The 18,593-nt window shown below is 43.1% G+C and overlaps 1 protein-coding gene across 3 annotated transcripts in view; it reads right to left on the bottom strand.

The window, feature by feature from the left end:
* LOC741478 (uncharacterized) overlaps positions 1–18,593 on the bottom strand; it is a 128,693-nt gene that overhangs the window by 34,543 nt on the left and 75,557 nt on the right. For all 3 annotated transcript variants that reach the window (XR_010152175.1, XR_010152191.1, XR_010152177.1), the window contains exon 11: positions 13,575–13,654. The gene's annotated coding sequence lies outside the window, so the exon portion shown is untranslated. The remainder of the gene's footprint in view (positions 1–13,574; positions 13,655–18,593) is intronic.

The raw sequence follows: 18,593 nt of genomic DNA on the forward strand, positions 1-18,593 counted from the left end.
TCTCTCAATCACTTGAAAAATATTGCGCTACTCTTTTCTGTCCTCTCTGGTTTCAGATAAAAAATCCACGGGCAATTGAACTGATGTTCTCCAACAGGTAACATGTTATTTCTCTTTAGCTTCTTTCAAGATTTTTTACTTGTTTTTACTTTTCAGAAGTTTGCTTACAATGTGTCTTAGTGCAGATTTATCTGGGTTTACTCTGAGTTTTAGTCAGCTTCTTGAATCTCTTAGGGTTATGCCTTTCACCATATTTGGGAAATTTTCAGCCACTATTTTCTTATACATTTTTTCAGACCAACACGCTTTTTCTTCATTTTCTGACATTTTGACAATGTAAATATTAGATTTCTAAAATATTATACCACAGGTCCCTGGAGCTCTGTTTGTTGTTTTTTAAAATCTATTTTCTTTCTGTTGTTTAAATTGAATAATTTCTTTTGTTCTATCTTCAAGCAAACTCATTATTTCATCTGTCATATTTATTCTGCTATTACACTCAACCAGTGTTTTTATTTTGGTTATTGTATTTTTCAGTTCTATAATTTCCTTTTGATTCTTTTTCATATCTTGCACTTCTTTGTTGAGACTTTCTTTTTTTCAAGTATAGTCATGATTACTTGCTGAAGCATTTTTGTGATTGCTGTTTATAATCCTTGTCATATCATTCCAAATCATCTCATTTTTTGTGTTGGTGGTGGTCTTTTCTCTTTCAAGTTGTTATTGTCATGGTGCTTGTGATGATTAGCAAATTTTGTTTGGATCCTGGATCTTTGGGGGATTGTGTCTTAAGACTAAGGACCCTGTTTAATTTTCTTTTTTAGCAGGCAGCCACCATGTTCAGATGCATCCTGTAGATCCAGGGTAGGGGTGGTTGTTCACTGCTCCACTGGGCTTCATTGACCTATGCACTCTAAGTGGAGTGGTGATGACTCACACTAACTCATTGCATATGGGTGGGCTAGAAATTCAGCTCCCAACTCAGTACCACTGACACCAACTCACACTGCTTCATTGCTTCCAAATTGAGTAGTAAGCTCAGTTCCCTGCTGTACCCTCACTGATACTAGGGAGTGGGGGAAACAGAGTGCTGGCTAGCTCTGCCTCATTTGTCCTCATTCAGCCTTGTTGATGGGGTAGAGGCTCAGCTACCCATTGGGCCTCATTGTCAGCAAGGGTAGGGCGGGAGAAACTAGAGTGTGGACTAGCCCTTCCTCATTTTCATACCACTTCATTCAGCCTCATTGATGCTGGGCAGGATTTAAGGCTCAGCTCCTACTGTGCTTTGCTGATATGTACGGTGAAGTGAGGGGTGAGGAATGCCCACTAGCTCCACCTTACACTGTTGAATTCAGTCTATTTCCTTCCAGATGGGAGTGGAGGTTTAGCTCGCCACTCAGCCCACCAATACCACCCCAACAGAGGAATCAGAGCATGCCTGCTTCTGCTGGATAGGAAATGAAAGGTTAGGTCACTGTTTGGCTCAGTTGACACCACTGGGTGGGAGACCTGGAAGGCTGTAGAGAAAGAAGGAGCTTTTCTGTTGGTTTTGGTTGGCTGGAGCATGGTGGCTATGGTCATCAAGGTTTTCAGTTCTATTAATCCACACTTTTCCTGGTATGTTGACTGGAGAAAACAGGCTTTCTTAGGATGATTTTTTGTCTGGGCCCGTTGATGGTTTGGGGCTCTGGGCTTCTCCAGCACCCTGTATGAGACAGATGGGACTCAATATGGAAACGCAGGAAACTTTTTGCTGAGTCATCCCTTAAGTCCCCAGATTCCTAAGCAGCCTGCCATCTCCAATCCACATTTCAGAGTCTTTGCATGTTTGTTATGCTATGTTCAGGGTTTTTAGTTATCAGAGGTAGGAATTGGAGGAATGGAGCTACTCCATCTTGGCAAGAACCAAAAGTCTCCTCAAAGGGAAAAGTTGAACTCAAGCCTATCTACTTTCATAACCCCTGCCTTTTCAACCTTGCTTCTCCACCCAGCTGCCTCCATTATCTTTGCTGTAGGAACATTCGCCAACATGACCCTCAGTGTCAAATTCACAGCTGCACTTGGGACCTTCTAGAATAAGATATGTTGACCTTCTCCCCAGCTTTCCTCAGTTAATCATGGTTGAGAAGACTCACTGGGCCGCTAGTGTATTATCTCACATTCTTCTGGGGAATAACCTCCAAGTCTTTTCCCAACTGAAGGTTGACTCAAAGCGTGGGCCATCTAACCACTAACTCAGGAGGCCTCAGCAGCCATCCGACCCAAGGTTTCTTCACACGACACTTCACGTTCATTTTCCATTATTTAGTCCTCTCCTGAAGAGACACTCAGGAGAGAGGCATTTTAATCCCTCTTTGCTCTATGACTTCTTGGGTGGCCCAAGGAAAATAGATCAGCACATACTAAAAACCCTCAATCTCCTCATTCAGGAAGAGAACAAACATGTAGGAGAGAGTAGCTCCAGGCGCACCCAGGTCTCAAAAGGCCAGGAGGTAGCAGGAGAGGTAACAAGAGCCAAAGGTCAAGGTCACTTCTCTGGTGGCTTGCTATGTGGTAGTAAATTACAGAAATAGACGGTAACAGGCACAAGACGTCTCTGTCTGCCTGATTTTTCCATACAAAAGCTATATGTTCTGCAGAGAAATTGAGTGTTATATCAATGAATACAACTAAAAATTGATAAAAGCTACCCAACCACCCCCATTTGTAATATGGAGATAATAACAGCACCCACCTCACAGCACTATTGTGGTTAGATGGCATCACGTGTATGAACTGATGCGCCTAGTGCCTGGCCTAGTAGTACACTTCACGTAATAATCATCCTTATATTTAGAATTATTGTTTCCTTAATCTTTCTTTTTTTTATTTTTATTTTTATTTTTTTGAGACAGAGTCTCACTCTGTCACCCAGGCTGGAGTGCAGTGGTGCAATCTTGACTCACTGCAACCTCTGCCTCCCGGTTCAAGTGATTCTCTTGCCTTAGCCTCCTGAGTAGCTGGTATTAGAGGCATGCACCATGATGCCTGGCTAATTTTTGTATTTCTAATAGAGATGGAGTTTCCCCTTGTTGGCCAGACTGGTCTCGAACTCCTGACCTCAGGTGATCTGCCCGCCTCGGCCTCCCAAAGTGGTGGGATTATAGTCATGAGCCACCACGCCCGGCCCCTTAGTCTTTCATTCTACCAGTTTTCCTTTTGGTCATCCATCAAAGCTATTACAGAACAATTTTTTTCAAATACAGATGAGAGTCTTTGTACACTTTCTTTCAGTTCTAAATCCCTATGACTTCAAATTCATTTTTCCACATTAAATTTGGGAAAAGGGGCAGAATTTGGAAAGTCCCATGGAAGACCAGAAACTGGAAGTTATAAAATCCTGAGCCATGACATCAGGATGTGGCAGCATTGTTTACACGAGGGATTGTCTCTTCCAGTAACCGAGGCCTCCCAGTCATCAACAATAGAGGCCAAAGGAGGTAAAATTATACAAATCTGGAAACCAAGACTTGATTTTCTCCTAGTTAGTATTTGAAATTGGGCTTAAGACATTGGTACAGCCAGGGAAATATTCAAAGCATCTTTTAGCTCACCCCTAAGGCAGCTTTGGATTTTGTCCGAGAATGGTCTGGTGTGAAAAGGAAGGAGGCTCTTAAGGACCTGAAAAATGCCTGAACTTAACTGAAGAAGTTGGAAATTTTTATGAACTGAAACTGTGCTTGTGATTATACAGCTTCCCTGAGGCCTCCTGTGAGTGGGGAATGCCAGTTCTATCCCTTTTAGTGATTGCACAAAAAGAGAAATATTTGGCTATTCACGTTCCTCTTCCATCGTGGCCACTTCCAAATCTCTGTATTCCATCTTGACTATCTCTTGGAAGTCTTGCTGCTATTGTATGTCACCACAATGGATGGATTCCACTCTTTTTCCTCTACCAGCAAGAGGGCCTTTAACCCTGGTCCCATCATCTTCCTCTTCACCCCATCTCCAGCACCCATGGATAAGCCTTCCAATTTGTGGGCCTCCCAAGGACCTGGCCATCCCAATTCTGGTACTCTTTGCCTAGTATTTAAGTTTAGGTTGGGTTGCCTGTGTGTGATATCAGAGTGTGGAATCAACCTTTGTCTGGTCTAAGCCACTGTTAATTTGGGTCTCTGTTATTAAGCAGAAGCTTCTTCCTGAATATTACAAATGAGAGCCTGTTCCCTGCTAGCAAACAATAAGACCGAGAGAGGAAATGGCCATGAGTTGACCTACGTGGGCAAGGGAACAGATGACTTTGCAGAATTCCAGTGTCCTCAAGCTTGGCATGCAAATGGTCACCACACCTGAAGGGCCAAATGGACAGGAAGAATGGGCATCTCAGTGCACATCAACTTCAAGGGCAGGTGGAATTCCCTCTGACACTTAGTGCTACATGAATCTAATAGCTCTCAGATATTGCCCTAGCAAAGGTGAATGGAAGACCCCAGAAGTGATTGTGATTTAGTGAAACAGAAGCTCAAATTTGGGGTGAGGTTAAGTTATAAAAAAAATTAAGACATATTTAATGCACAACCAAAATTTGGACTAAGAAGGCAAGGCTTAGTGTCAGTATCCTCTTCCCTCTCACCCTCGCCCACAGCAATCACAGATGCCACCTTTATTCAGGTAAGTCCTATACCCCTCTTCTGTAGCTCCTCCTACATCCTCAGATTCCAGAGCTGCAAAACGTTTCACCGCAAAGGGATCTTCATTTTACAGAAGAAGAACCTGAGGATGGAGAGGGTCTGGAACTTGAAATTGAGCTGAGTTCCTACCCAGAGCTGTCACTGCTTCATCACTCACCTCTACAGCTCCATGGGGACTGAGGGACATTTACAGATGGGGGCAAAACTGGTCAAATGCACCCAGCTGAGTCAGGTGGTACAGGGCACCTTCTGAAATGTAGATAAATCTGTTTCAGGGAATTACTAAACTAGGGTGCTGGGAAGATTGCTCCATTCACTCAAGGGACATTGTTACCTTAGACAACTGGAGACTATAGGGCCCATGGCACACCCTACAGTCAATTACTCAATTATTTTGCTAATAGGTGATGTATGTGAAAGTCAGTTATTTCTATGCAGACAAAGTGAGGGAGAGATTCAACAATTATGTAAAAAATCTCAGAATAAGCAACATCTTTGGATATGTTAAGGGGGAGCAAATGACCAACAACCATCCTTTTTCTGGATATCAATAAATGTAAGTTTAAATTACCCAGATGTTTGAATCTCTGTCTATGTGTGTATTATCTAGCCACCTATCCACCCACCCAACCATCCATCTAGCTAGCTAGCTCTATCTAGCTAGCAGCTCTGGAATCTGAGGATGTAGGAGGAGCTATCCAGCTATCTAATCTATCTATTATCTGTCTATCTATATCAATCTATCTATCTGTCTATCTATCTACCTATCTGTCATCTCTATAAACCAGATGAAGCTCCTCCATCTCTGTCTTGCTAAAAACCAAAACCAAAAACAAATTTCCTTAAGTATCCCTCACAGAGGCGACTCCAACACCACCACGGAAACAAATCCTCATTAGTCCAAGCCAACCATGTAGGTCCACTCCCCCCATCAATGGTTTAGCAATGGCCATGTGACCTACTTCTGGCCAACGAGACATGGGACATGATTCTCTTATTGAATGAAGGTCATATAAGAGAAGGAGGTTTCCTTCTTGCTCCCTGTCCTGGAACTGCTGCAGCTGTTGTGACCAACCTGAGGATGGAGCCAAGAGTGAAGAGGTGGAAAGAGGGAAAGAACATGGTTCCTTGATGATATTGTAGAATGCTGCAATCCAGCAGAAACCTGAGCCAACTTGAGAACCCGCACCACTTCTGGACTTGCCTTGTATGACATTATACATTTCCTTATTGTTTAAGCTAACTGAGGCCAATCAGCCTAAGGCTTCTTAAGTGATGTCAGTGTACTGTGGAATAACCTAGTAGTTCCAACTTTTTAGTCATTCAGTTTCCACCTTTCAGATGCTTTCTTATCTATATACGTCCTGTGATCGATATTATTTGAGCTGATCAATGTTTCTATTCTTTTCTGGACATATGAAAGACTTCATTTCCCAGTACTCTTTGCAGGTGACCTGGGCCACATGACTAGTTCTGGCCAATGGGGTTTGTGGAAAGGTGATGTGTCACTTCCTGGTCAATGCTTCACTTCCTAGTCAAAGGATTTAATTGCTTATGAAAGAACTTCGGAGCCACTTTCCCTGTATTATGGCAAACCTTGACACTTAATTCTGAGCTAGCACTCAAGATGAAGCTATCACTTCAAGATGGAAGCAGCCTAGAATGCTGTCTCCACACAGGAGTGATGACTTGGAGATTTGACCAGACCCACACAGCAAAATAAACCTTGGTTGTGTTCAGTCACTAAAATGTTGGGGGATAACTGCAGAATAATATTACCCACTTTTAATCTCCGCTTTTACTCAGTGAACATTTCTCTTTAACTAACTGACATTTCTACTTAAACTTAATAAACTTGATACAACTACTGTGAACAGAAAAACAATGTCTCTTAAAAATAAATAATACAAACAGAGCAATGTTGTTACATTCTTGCTAGATGTTGCCTCCTCCCTAAGATCAGCTCACCTTGTTATGAAGGGAGACAGGTAAATAGGAGTGTGAAAGATATATTAGCTCCAAACCCAGACTTCATTCTGGAGTTTAACAGATGTATTGAAAAAGAACTGGGGAGGAGCCAAGATGGCCGAATAGGAAGAGCTCCGGTCTACAGCTCCCAGCGTGAGCGACGCAGAAGACGGGTGATTTCTGCATTTCCATCTGAGGTACCGGGTTCATCTCACTAGGGAGTGCCAGACAGTGGGCGCAGGTCAGTGGGTGCGCGCACCGTGCGCGAGCCGAAGCAGGGCGAGGCATTGCCTCCCTTGGGAAGCGCAAGGGGTCAGGGAGTTCCCTGTCTGAGTCAAAGAAAGGGGTGACGGACGGCACCTGGAAAATCGGGTCACTCCCACCCGAATACTGCGCTTTTCCAACAGGCTTAAAAAAAAACGGCGCACCACGAGATTATATCCCGCACCTGGCTCAGAGGGTCCTACGCCCACGGAGTCTCGCTGATTGCTAGCACAGCAGTCTGAGATCAAACTGCAAGGCGGCAGCGAGGCTGGGGGAGGGGCGCCCGCCATTGCCCAGGCTTGCTTAGGTAAACAAAGCAGCTGGGAAGCTCGAACTGGGTGGAGCCCACCACAGCTCAAGGAGGCCTGCCTGCCTCTGTAGGCTCCACCTCTGGGGGCAGGGCACAGACAAACAAAAAGACAGCAGTAACCTCTGCACACTTAAATGTCCCTGTCTGACAGCTTTGAAGAGAGCAAGTGGTTCTCCCAGCACGCAGCTGGAGATCTGAGAACTGGCAGACTGCCTCCTCAAGTGGGTCCCTGACACCTGACCCCCGAGCAGCCTAACTGGGAGGCACCCCCCAGCAGGGGCACACTGACACCTCACACGGCAGGGTACTCCAACAGACCTGCAGCTGAGGGTCCTCTCTGTTAGAAGGAAAACTAACAAACAGAAAGGACATCCACACCAAAAACCCATCTGTACATCACCATCATCAAAGACCAAAAGTAGATAAAACCACAAAGATGGGGAAAAAACAGAACAGAAAAACTGGAAACTCTAAAAAGCAGAGCACCTCTCCTCCTCCAAAGGATGGTAGTTCCTCACCAGCAATGGAACAAAGCTGGATGGGGAATGACTTTGACGAGCTGAGAGAAGAAGGCTTCAGACGATCAAATTACTCTGAGCTACGGGAGGACATTCAAACCAAAGGCAAAGAAGTTGAAAACTTTGAAAAAAATTTAGAAGAATGTATAACTAGAATAACCAATACAGAGAAGTGCTTAAAGGAGCTGATGGAGCTGAAAACCAAGGCTCGAGAACTACGTGAAGAATGCAGAAGCCTCAGGAGCCAATGCCATCAACAGGAAGAAAGGGTATCAGCAATGGAAGATGAAATGAATGAAACGAAGCGAGAAGGGAAGTCTAGAGAAAAAAGAATCAAAAGAAATGAGCAAAGCCTCCAAGAAATATGGGACTATGTGAAAAGACCAAATCTACGTCTGATTGGTGTACCTGAAAGTGATGGGGAGAATGGAACCAAGTTGGAAAACACTCTGCAGGATATTATCCAGGAGAACTTCCCCAATCTAGCAAGGCAGGCCAACGTTCAGATTCAGGAAATACAGAGAACCCAACAAACATACTCCTCGAGAAGAGCAACTCCAAGACACATATTTGTCAGATTCACCAAAGTTGAAATGAAGGAAAAAACGTTAAGGGCAGCTAGAGAGAAAGGTCAGGTTACCCTCAAAGGGAAGCCCATCAGACTAACAGCGGATCTCTCGGCAGAAACCCTACAAGCCAGAAGAGAGTGGGGGCCAATATTCAACATTCTTGAAGAAAAGAGTTTTCAACCCAGAATTTCATATCCAGCCAAACTAAGCTTCATAAGTGAAGGAGAAATAAAATACTTTACAGACAAGCAAATGCTGAGAGATTTTGTCACCACCAGGCCTGCCCTGAAAGAGCTCCTGAAGGAAGCACTAAACATGGAAAGGAACAACCGGTACCAGCCACTGCAAAATCATGCCAAAATGTAAAGACCATCCAGACTAGGAAGAAACTGCATCAACTAACGAGCAAAATCACCAGCTAACATCATAATGACAGGATCAAATTCACACATAACAATATTAACTTTAAATGTAAATGGACTAAATGCTCCAATTAAAAGACACAGACTGGCAAATTGGATAAAGAGTCAAGACCCATCAGTGTGCTGTATTCAGGAAACCCATCTCACGTGCAGAGACACACATAGGCTCAAAATAAAAGGATGGAGGAAGATCTACCAAGCCAATGGAAAACAAAAAAAGGCAGGGGTTGCAATCCTAGTCTCTGATAAAACAGACTTTAAACCAACAAAGATCAAAAGAGACAAAGAAGGCCATTACATAATGGTAAAGGGATCAATTCCACAAGAAGAGCTAACTATCCTAAATATATAAGCACCCAACACAGGAGCACCCAGATTCCTAAAGCAAGTCCTGAGTGACCTACAGAGAGACTTAGACTCCCACACATTAATAATGGGAGACTTTAACACCCCACTGTCAACATTAGACAGATCAACGTGACAGAAAGTCAACAAGGACACCCGGGAATTGAACCCAGCTCTGCACCAAGCGGACCTAATAGACATCTACAGAACTCTCCACCCCAAATCAACAGAATATACATTTTTTTTCAGCACCACACCACACCTATTCCAAAATTGACCACATACTTGGAAGTAAAGCTCTCCTCAGCAAATGTAAAAGAACAGAGATTATAACAAACTATCTCTCAGACCACAGTGCAATCAAACTAGAACTCAGGATTAAGAATCTCAGTCAAAACCGCTCAACTACATGGAAACTCAACAACCCGTTCCTGAATGACTACTGGGTACATAACGAAATGAAGGCAGAAATAAAGATGTTCTTTGAAACCAACGAGAACAAAGACACAACATACCAGAATCTCTGGGACGCATTCAAAGCAGTGTGTAGAGGGAAATTTATAGTACTAAATGCCCACAAGAGAAAGCAGGAAAGATCCAAAATTGACACCCTAACATCACAATTAAAAGAACTAGAAAAGCAAGAGCAAACACATTCAAAAGCTAGCAGAAGGCAAGAAATAACTAAAATCAGAGCAGAACTGAAGGAAATAGAGACACAAAAAACCCTTCAAAAAATTAACGAATCCAGGAGCTGGTTTTTTGAAAGGATCAACAAAATTGGTAGACCACTAGCAAGACTAATAAAGAAAAAAAGAGAGAAGAATCAAATAGACGCAATAAAAAATGATAAAGGGGATATCACCACCAATCCCACAGAAATACAAACTACCATCAGAGAATACTACAAACACCTCTACGCAAATAAACTAGAAAATCTAGAAGAAATGGATAAATTCCTCGACACGTACACTCTCCCAAGACTAAACCAGGAAGAAGTTGAATCTCTGAATAGACCAATAACAGGAGCTGAAATTGTGGCAATAATCAATAGTTTACCAACCAAAGAGAGTCCAGGACCAGATGGATTCACAGCCGAATTCTACCAGAGCTACAAGGAGGAACTGGTACCATTCCTTCTGAAACTATTCCAATCAATAGAAAAAGAGGGAATCCTCCCTAACTCATGTTATGAGGCCAGCATCATTCTGATACCAAAGCCGGGCAGAGACACAACCAAAAAAGAGAATTTTAGACCAATGTGTTTGATGAACATTGATGCAAAAATCCTCAATAAAATACTGGCAAAACGAATCCAGCAGCACATCAAAAAGCTTATCCACCATGATCAAGTGGGCTTCATCCCTGGGATGCAAGGCTGGTTCAATATACACAAATCAATAAATGTAATCCAGCATATAAACAGAGCCAAAGACAAAAACCACATGATTATCTCAATAGATGCAGAAAAGGCCTTTGACAAAATTCAACAACCCTTCATGCTAAAAACTCTCAATAAATTAGGTATTGATGGGACATATTTCAAAATAATAAGAGCTATCTATGACAAACCCACAGTCAATATCATACTGAATGGGCAAAACCTGGAAGCATTCCCTTTGAAAACTGGCACAAGACAGGGATGCCCTCTCTCACCACTCCTATTCAACATAGTGTTGGAAGTTCTGGCCAAGGCAATTAGGCAGGAGAAGGAAATAAATGGTATTCAATTAGGAAAAGAGGAAGTCAAATTGTCCCTGTTTGCATATGACATGATTGTATATCTAGAAAACCCCATTGTCTCAGGCCAAAATCTCCTTAAGCTGATAAGCAAGTTCAGCAAAGTCTCAGGATACAAAATCAATGTACAAAAATCACAAGCATTCTTATACACCAACAACAGACAAACAGAGAGCCAAATCATGAGTGAACTCCCATTCACAATTGCTTCAAAGAGAATACAATACCTAGGAATCCAACTTACAAGGGATGTGAAGGACCTCTTCAAGGAGTACTACAAACCACTGCTCTAGGAAATAAAAGAGGATACAAACAAATGGAAGAACATTCCATGCTCATGGGTAGGAAGAATCAATATCGTGAAAATGGCCACACTGCCCAAGGTAATTTATAGATTCAATGCCATCCCCATCAAGCTACCAATGACTTTCTTCACAGAATTGGAAAAAACTACTTTAAAGTTCATATGGAACCAAAAAAGAGCCCGCATCGCCAAGTCAATCCTAAGCCAAAAGAAGAAAGCTGGAGGCATCACACTACCTGACTTCAAACTATACTACAAGGCTACAGTAACCAAAACAGCATGGTACTGGTACCAAAACAGAGATATAGATCAATGGAACAGAACAGAGCCCTCAGAAATAATACCACACATCTACAACCATCTGATCTTTGACAAACCTGACGAAAACAAGCAATGGGGAAAGGATTCCCTATTTAATAAATGGTGCTGGGAAAACTGGCTAGCCATATGTAGAAAGCTGAAACTGGATCCCTTCCTTACACCTTATACAGAAATCAATTCAAGATGGATTAAAGACTTAAACGTTAGACCTAAAACCATAAAAACCCTAGGAGAAAACCTAGACATTACCATTCAGGACATAGGCATGGGCAAGGACTTCATGTCTAAAACACCAAAAGCAATGACAACAAAAGACAAAATTGACAAATGGGATCTAATTAAACTAAAGAGCTTCTGCACAGCAAAAGAAACTACCATCAGAGTGAACAGGCAACCTACAAAATGGGAGAAAATTTTTGCAACCTACTCATCTGACAAAGGGCTAATATCCAGAATCTACAATGAACCCCAACAAATTTACAAGAAAAAAACAAACAACCCCATCAAAAAGTGGGCAAAGGACATGAACAGACACTTCTCAAAAGAAGACATTCATGTAGCCATAAAACACATGAAAAAATGCTCATCATCACTGGCCATCAGAGAAACGCAAATCAAAACCACAATGAGATACCATCTCACACCAGTTAGAATGGCAATCATTAAAAAGTCAGGAAACAACAGGTGCTGGAGAGGATGTGGAGAAACAGGAACACTTTTACACTGTTGGTGGGACTGTAAACTAGTTCAACCATTGTGGAAGTCAGTGTGGCGATTCCTCAGGGATCTAGAACTAGAAATACCATTTGACCCAGCCATCCCATTACTGGGTATATACCCAAAGGACTATAAATCATGCTGCTATAAAGACACATGCACACATATGTTTATTGCGGCATTACTCACAACAGCAAAGACTTGGAACCAACCCAAATGTCCAACAATGATAGACTGGATTAAGAAAATGTGGCACACATACACCATGGAATACTATGCAGCCATAAAAAAGGATGAGTTCATGTCCTTTGTAGGGACATGGATGAAATTGGAAATCATCATTCTCAGTAAACTATCGCAAGAACAAAAAACCAAACACCGCATATTCTCACTCATAGGTGGGAATTGAACAATGAGATCACATGGACACAGAAAGGGGAATATCACACTCTGGGGACTGTGGTGGGGTTGGGGGAGGAGGGAGGGATAGCACTGGGAGATATACCTAATGCTAGATGACGAGTTAGTGGGTGCAGCGCACCAGCATGGCACATGTATACATATGTAACTAACCTGCACAATGTGCACATGTACCCTAAAACTTAAAGTATAATAAAAAAGAGAAAGAAAAAGAAAAAGAATGAGAAAAAAAGACTTTCTACTTGATTCAATAACTCCTGTGTCTGTTACCACCTAAAATCATCCTCTGCCCCCCTGACATGCATCTCACTCTTGGGGAAACAATGTTAATGGATGGGTGTCCAGCTCTTAGGTCCTAATATTCCTTCATTGAATTTTTGTGGTGTGTGTTTCAGTAATTAGGGTCCCTCTCTGTTTCTTTCAGTGTTGCTTGTATGTTTACAACTGTTCCCATGAATTCCATTTCCTGGTGTGGTCATTTCATAGCATTTTTATAGCTGCTGCTACAGTGCTCCTGTTCCTCTTCCGTGCATATATTCAAAGATCCAGTTCATTTCCAAACATCAGCAGCGCCTGCTTGGTTCTAGGAATGTGTCTGGGGAACCAAAGGGCATGGAATTTTCTCCAGCTGTGGTATCAAGGGAAAGTGTCTTGGTGGAAACTGGGGAACTGTTTGAAACCTAGTTCAGCTGAGTCTGGTGACCCCAGCAAACAGCCTTTCAAGGTCTCTCCTGAAACCTTAACACAATGTAACTCTTTAATACTCACATTCTCTGGTTTATTTAGAGCAATAGCATTTTAATGCCAGAAAATCCCCATATTTCCTTTAATGACTGGTATTTAAATAGACTGAATAAAAAATATGATTTGGTACCATCTTTCCTATAGTAGAGCACTGCATAATGAAGGGATGTGAGAAGACAGGTGTCTTAGTCCATTTTCTGTTGCAACAGCTGTATACCCCAGATTGAGTAATTTATGAAGAATAGGGGTTTATTTAGCTCACCATTCTGGAGACTGGGAAATCCAAGAGCATGGTGCTGGCATCTGGTTGGCTTCTGGTAAGGGCCTCCACTGCATCATAACCTGGAGAAGAAGCAGAAGAGGAAGTGGGTGCTTACAGAAGGGGCAAAGATGAGAGATGTCCTCACTTTATAACAACCTGCCTTTGTGGTGACCAATCTAGTCCTGCAAAAGCCATAACTCACTCCTTTGAGAATTAATCCTGTTTTGAAGGAGGGGCATTAATCCCTCTTAATGACCTAATCACCTCTTAAAGGCCCCACCTCCCAACATTGCTACGTGAGGGGCCAAACTTCTAACATAGATATTCAGAGGACATATTCAAACCACAGCAGCAAGTTTCTGTATAATTTGCTTTTTCTTTTCTTTTCATTATTATTATACTTCAAGTTTTAGGGTACATGTGCACAATGTGCAGGTTAGTTACATATGTATATATGTGCCATGCTGGTGTGCTGCACCCATTAACTTGTCATTTAGCATTAGGTATATCTCCTAATGCTATCCCTCCCCTCTCCCCCCACTCCACAACAGTCCCCAGAGTGTGATGTTCCCCTTCCTGTGTCCATGTGTTCTCATTGTTCAATTCCCACCTATCAGTGAGAACACGCGGTGTTTGGTTTTTTGTCTTTGCGATAGTTTACTGAGAATGATGATTTCCAATTTCATCCATGTCCCTACAAAGGACATGAACTCATCATTTTTTGTGGCTGCATAGTATTCCATGGTGTATATGTGCCACATTTTCTTAATCCAGTCTATCATTGTTGGACATTTGGGTTGGTTCCAAGTCTTTGCTATTGTGAATAGTGCCGCAATAAACATACGTGTGCATGTGTCTTTATAGCAGCATGATTTATAGTCCTTTGGGTTAATTTGCTTTTTCAAAGGAGGTCTCTATCTAGGGTTTACTTCAGATATGCTGAAACTTGACTTTGAAGAGCCATGAAAACTATAAAGTTACTGCATCACTTTTATTCGCAAAGAGGCATTCAAGTTTCTTAAACACTGACTATGTGCTGGAAACAAAGAAGGAAAGCATCACCCAGTAGTAGGTGCTTCCTGTGTAACAGGTGCTGCTCTAAGCCTGTGTGCAGTAAGCAACACAGCCTCCACAATAATCCTATGTGGCAGATATTATTCGTCTCATTTTACATGAGGCAAATGAGGCCCAGAAAGGTTGAGTTACTTGCCCAAGGTCACTCAGTAGTAAGTGGCAGAACTGGGATTCACACTCGGGCTGTGAGTGATTTAGGAAGGAAAAGAAGTGCATTCCTACAGCAAATACCCATAAAATGACCCTGATTCCGTCTTGGGGTCAGGGCAGGAGAAGTCTTGAGTGACTTCTCCTGCCCTGGAGTGAATGAACTCTGCAGGATTGGAAGTTCTTTCCAGCCTAAGGATCTGATGGGGGAAGACATTGTCAGAGCATGCCCAGGCACACAAACGTGCCAGGAGAAGAGTGCCCAGGGAGTGCCCCTGCTATGCTCTGTGCCTCAGACAGTGGTGATGCTCGTACACCAAAGCCAGACTTGCCCCATAGCTGCTGACAGAGGAAAGAGAGCAAGGGACTGCCCTGAGTTTTCTGGTGTCAGAAGAGGGTCAGAGATGAACGATTGTGGCACATTGCCTAGGAATGCAAGTGCCCTGAGCTCCCTGGTGCTGAAAGGCAGCTGCGGTGGGCTTTGGGGGCCAGTCAGGGAAATATGGGAGTGTGGGCTTGCCCTTGTTTACTATAGAGGAAGGTGTAGGCCTTTCCCAGACAGGGATGAGCCTCGTGGGGGGAGTTCCAGAATTGGGGCACTATCTTTCCGGGTAAAACTCTACCCTGTTACTGCCCTGGTACTAGAAGGCAGCACAGACCCTGGGACAGGATCCAGCCACGTGACCCTGGTGAGCCTCAGAGTTCCTGTCTGACCTCACTTTCTTCATCTCTGTAACAACAGTAAAGAAAATCCCAACCTGAGAGGGTGTCACGAAGATTCAGGGGACGTAGCTGGGGTACTGGCACACAGCAACAGCATTCTTAGGCCTCATTAATGTGGTGTTCTTAGAATTTTCCAGAATAATTTAATGGGTGCACATGCATGTGCACTCACACACGCACATGCACACACATACACACAATTTTCATCGGGAAAATTGTTAATTTTCCTCGAATTTTCTAGAACAAAACTATGTAAGCATGCGTATGCATACGCTGTCTCTTTTTCTCTGACACACACACACACACACACACACACACACACGCGCCATTTCCAGTGGAGAAACTGTTAATATTTCATGAGGTTGTGGTTAAGCCAAGAACTGAATTCTCGGCCAAGGAAATCAAATTTTAAAACCCCAGGGGAAGTCAATACATAGGCATTGACAAGACTCTTTAATACTCTCTCTAAAATTACTCTATTCGACAACACTCCAACTTCTTTTGCTTTAAGCACTTTTCACCCAGGCATTTGAGCCTTCCTATACAGCATGGTGTGTGCACCCTTAGTGATGTCACAGTCCTCTCCTTAAGCTGGACCCAACTGGAAACATGTAAGGCTGTCCAGCATGGGTGGGGGTGGTATCCATCTCAGTCAACTCTCCATACTCCCATCTAGAAGGCACATCCTGGGGGAGAGGAGACAGCTCAGAATGGGGAACTGGAAAATGCAAGGATGAAGGAAGTGTTTGTGGGGAAAGGGACTGCTCTTTGCTCCCAGGCAATTCTGTTTTATGCCTTGTTTTTACACAGCTTCATAGCTCATCGAAATACAATGGCTGGTAACAGCTCTGGCTTACAGCAGGTCACAAGAGCCCATGATCATTTCCACTGAACAGATGAAGAAACTGAGGCCTGGAAAGGTTAAACCACCTTGCCCCAAGAGGACACAGCTAGCGAGAGGCAGTATCGAGATTCAGATTTAACTGCTGAATGTTGTGCACGGATGGCTAGCAAGGGTCTCATTCCCCCAGGGTCAGCGGGGAGTCAGCTAGGCTGTAGCCTACCCTGGACTTGGTGCCAAACAGCCCCAGCATCCTGCTTACCCCAAGTCCCTGAAGGTCCCAGAGACACTGGGTGAAGTGGTCCCAGTGAACAAAGGCCAGGCATCCACTTGAAATGATTTGGTGCTTAAAGTTACGTTTGGTTGTATGCTGTGTTCTGCAAACTCACAATCTTTTTAAACAAAACGAGAACAGAATTAAAGCTCTCTGTGAAGATCTAGCTTGGGTGGAGCTGAAAGTTTTTCTCTTTCTGTATACTCATTTAGAATCCTCTCTCCCAGCTGGCGAGGGCATGTCTGTTTGACCCAGTTGCAAAGCAAGGGGCTGTGTATGTGGCTCTCACACCTTCCCAGGGCTGGAGGAGGTGATTGCTGGGTATCCTGGTTGTAAATGTAATCGGGGGTGTTTTGCTTTGTAAAGTCACTGGCTTAATTACACCGATGAGAACTTGAAAGCAAGCCTTGCCCCAGAGAACTGCAAATGCCGATTTAACCTCAATACAGAAACTAGAAAGTTTCCACCAGCTCACTCTAATTATTTAACATCCACCAGCATCCCAGGAATTGTGCTCCTTGCCTCCGTAATTAGAGCGATTATGGTGGCCAGTTACGCAAAGCATTTTGAAATATAGGAATTTAAGTATGAACAAGACTATGGCAAATTTTATTATAATTTCATGTGGTTCTTACTACCTGGCTCCAGAAAGAGGAAAAAGGTAGGTGTAAGGGTTTCTATTTATTATTATTACATACTTTCCTTATCTTATGTGTTATTGTTGTTGAGATATAAGCAAAAACTATTTATTGTGTAGGTCTTCCAAGAAAATATCTCAAAGAGTTGACTCATCTGATAAGCCTGACTTGTATCTTTCTCCTCCCATTACCACTTTTTTTCTGCCTGGAATGTGGATGCAATGGATGGAGCTCCAGCAGCCTTCTTGGACCATGAGATCTTAAAGAAAGAAGCTTGCAAAGTGGAACAGAAAGACTTCACGAGGCCTTCATGGAGCTAAATCCAGATCCCTCATTTCTTATGTTATTTTAATATGGAAAAAGAAATGGTGTTCCAGAGACAAACATCCTGAGTTTAAATCCTGTGTCTGCTACCTCTTACACCAGCTGCTGGTAACCTTAGGCAAGTATTGTAAACTCTCCTACATCTCAGTTTCCTTCTCTATAATATGAAGATAAAAATATTACTAACCTTATGTGGTTGTTATGAGAATTAAACACACACATGTATAACTAATAAAAAGCACTATATACATACTTATTAAACTAAATACAACAAACACCGGCAGTGGGGACCTGCATAGACCATCAGATAGCTCTTTTCTCTTAGACTCTGGCACATCTCTGCTTCACTGTGTTTTGTTCTGAGCCTGGTTTTCCATCTTTGTGGTTGGTTGTTGAGCTACCCAGTGCAGTACATTCCATTTCCCAGTGTTAATGATGCACGCAGACCCTACCCAGCACAGCCCTAAGCTGGACTGCTGGCTCTGTGTCACTGTAGCCTATCAGGACTGTGAGACCAAGAGGAGGAATCTTGCCTCTGTCATCATCAGGATGAGAGTGTCCATTGCCCGTAAGTCCTTCCACAGTGCCCAAGCATGGAGACTTGCTTGTAGATGTCTGGTGAGATGAGTTCCTTACAATGCCCAGCCTGGCTGAGCAGGGTCTCCACATTCCCCAGCATGGAGAGCCCCCACCTGAGACAAACAGTTGGCCCCTACCAGGACCCCCTTTCCAATGTCAGCTAAAAGTGACTTCTCACAAAATCCCTGCATTTATTCCTCACAGCCAAGCATCCTGGCCAGCTGGGCAGGTCTCCTTTTGCTAAGAACAAAACCCTCCCAAAGACTCCAGGACCTGGACCTGGGCAAATTCCAGGGAAGGTTATTTCCACGACATTCCCTGAGTTTCACATGGGATGGTTGTAACTGTGAAAGTCGCCAGGAGGCTGTAGGTACTTCATTTTTGCTTACTTCTTAGGAGCATCTTACATGGAAGGCTGG

This window comes from Pan troglodytes, chromosome 18 (genome assembly GCF_028858775.2).
Source record: "Pan troglodytes isolate AG18354 chromosome 18, NHGRI_mPanTro3-v2.0_pri, whole genome shotgun sequence".
Taxonomy (NCBI): Eukaryota; Metazoa; Chordata; class Mammalia; order Primates; family Hominidae; genus Pan; species Pan troglodytes.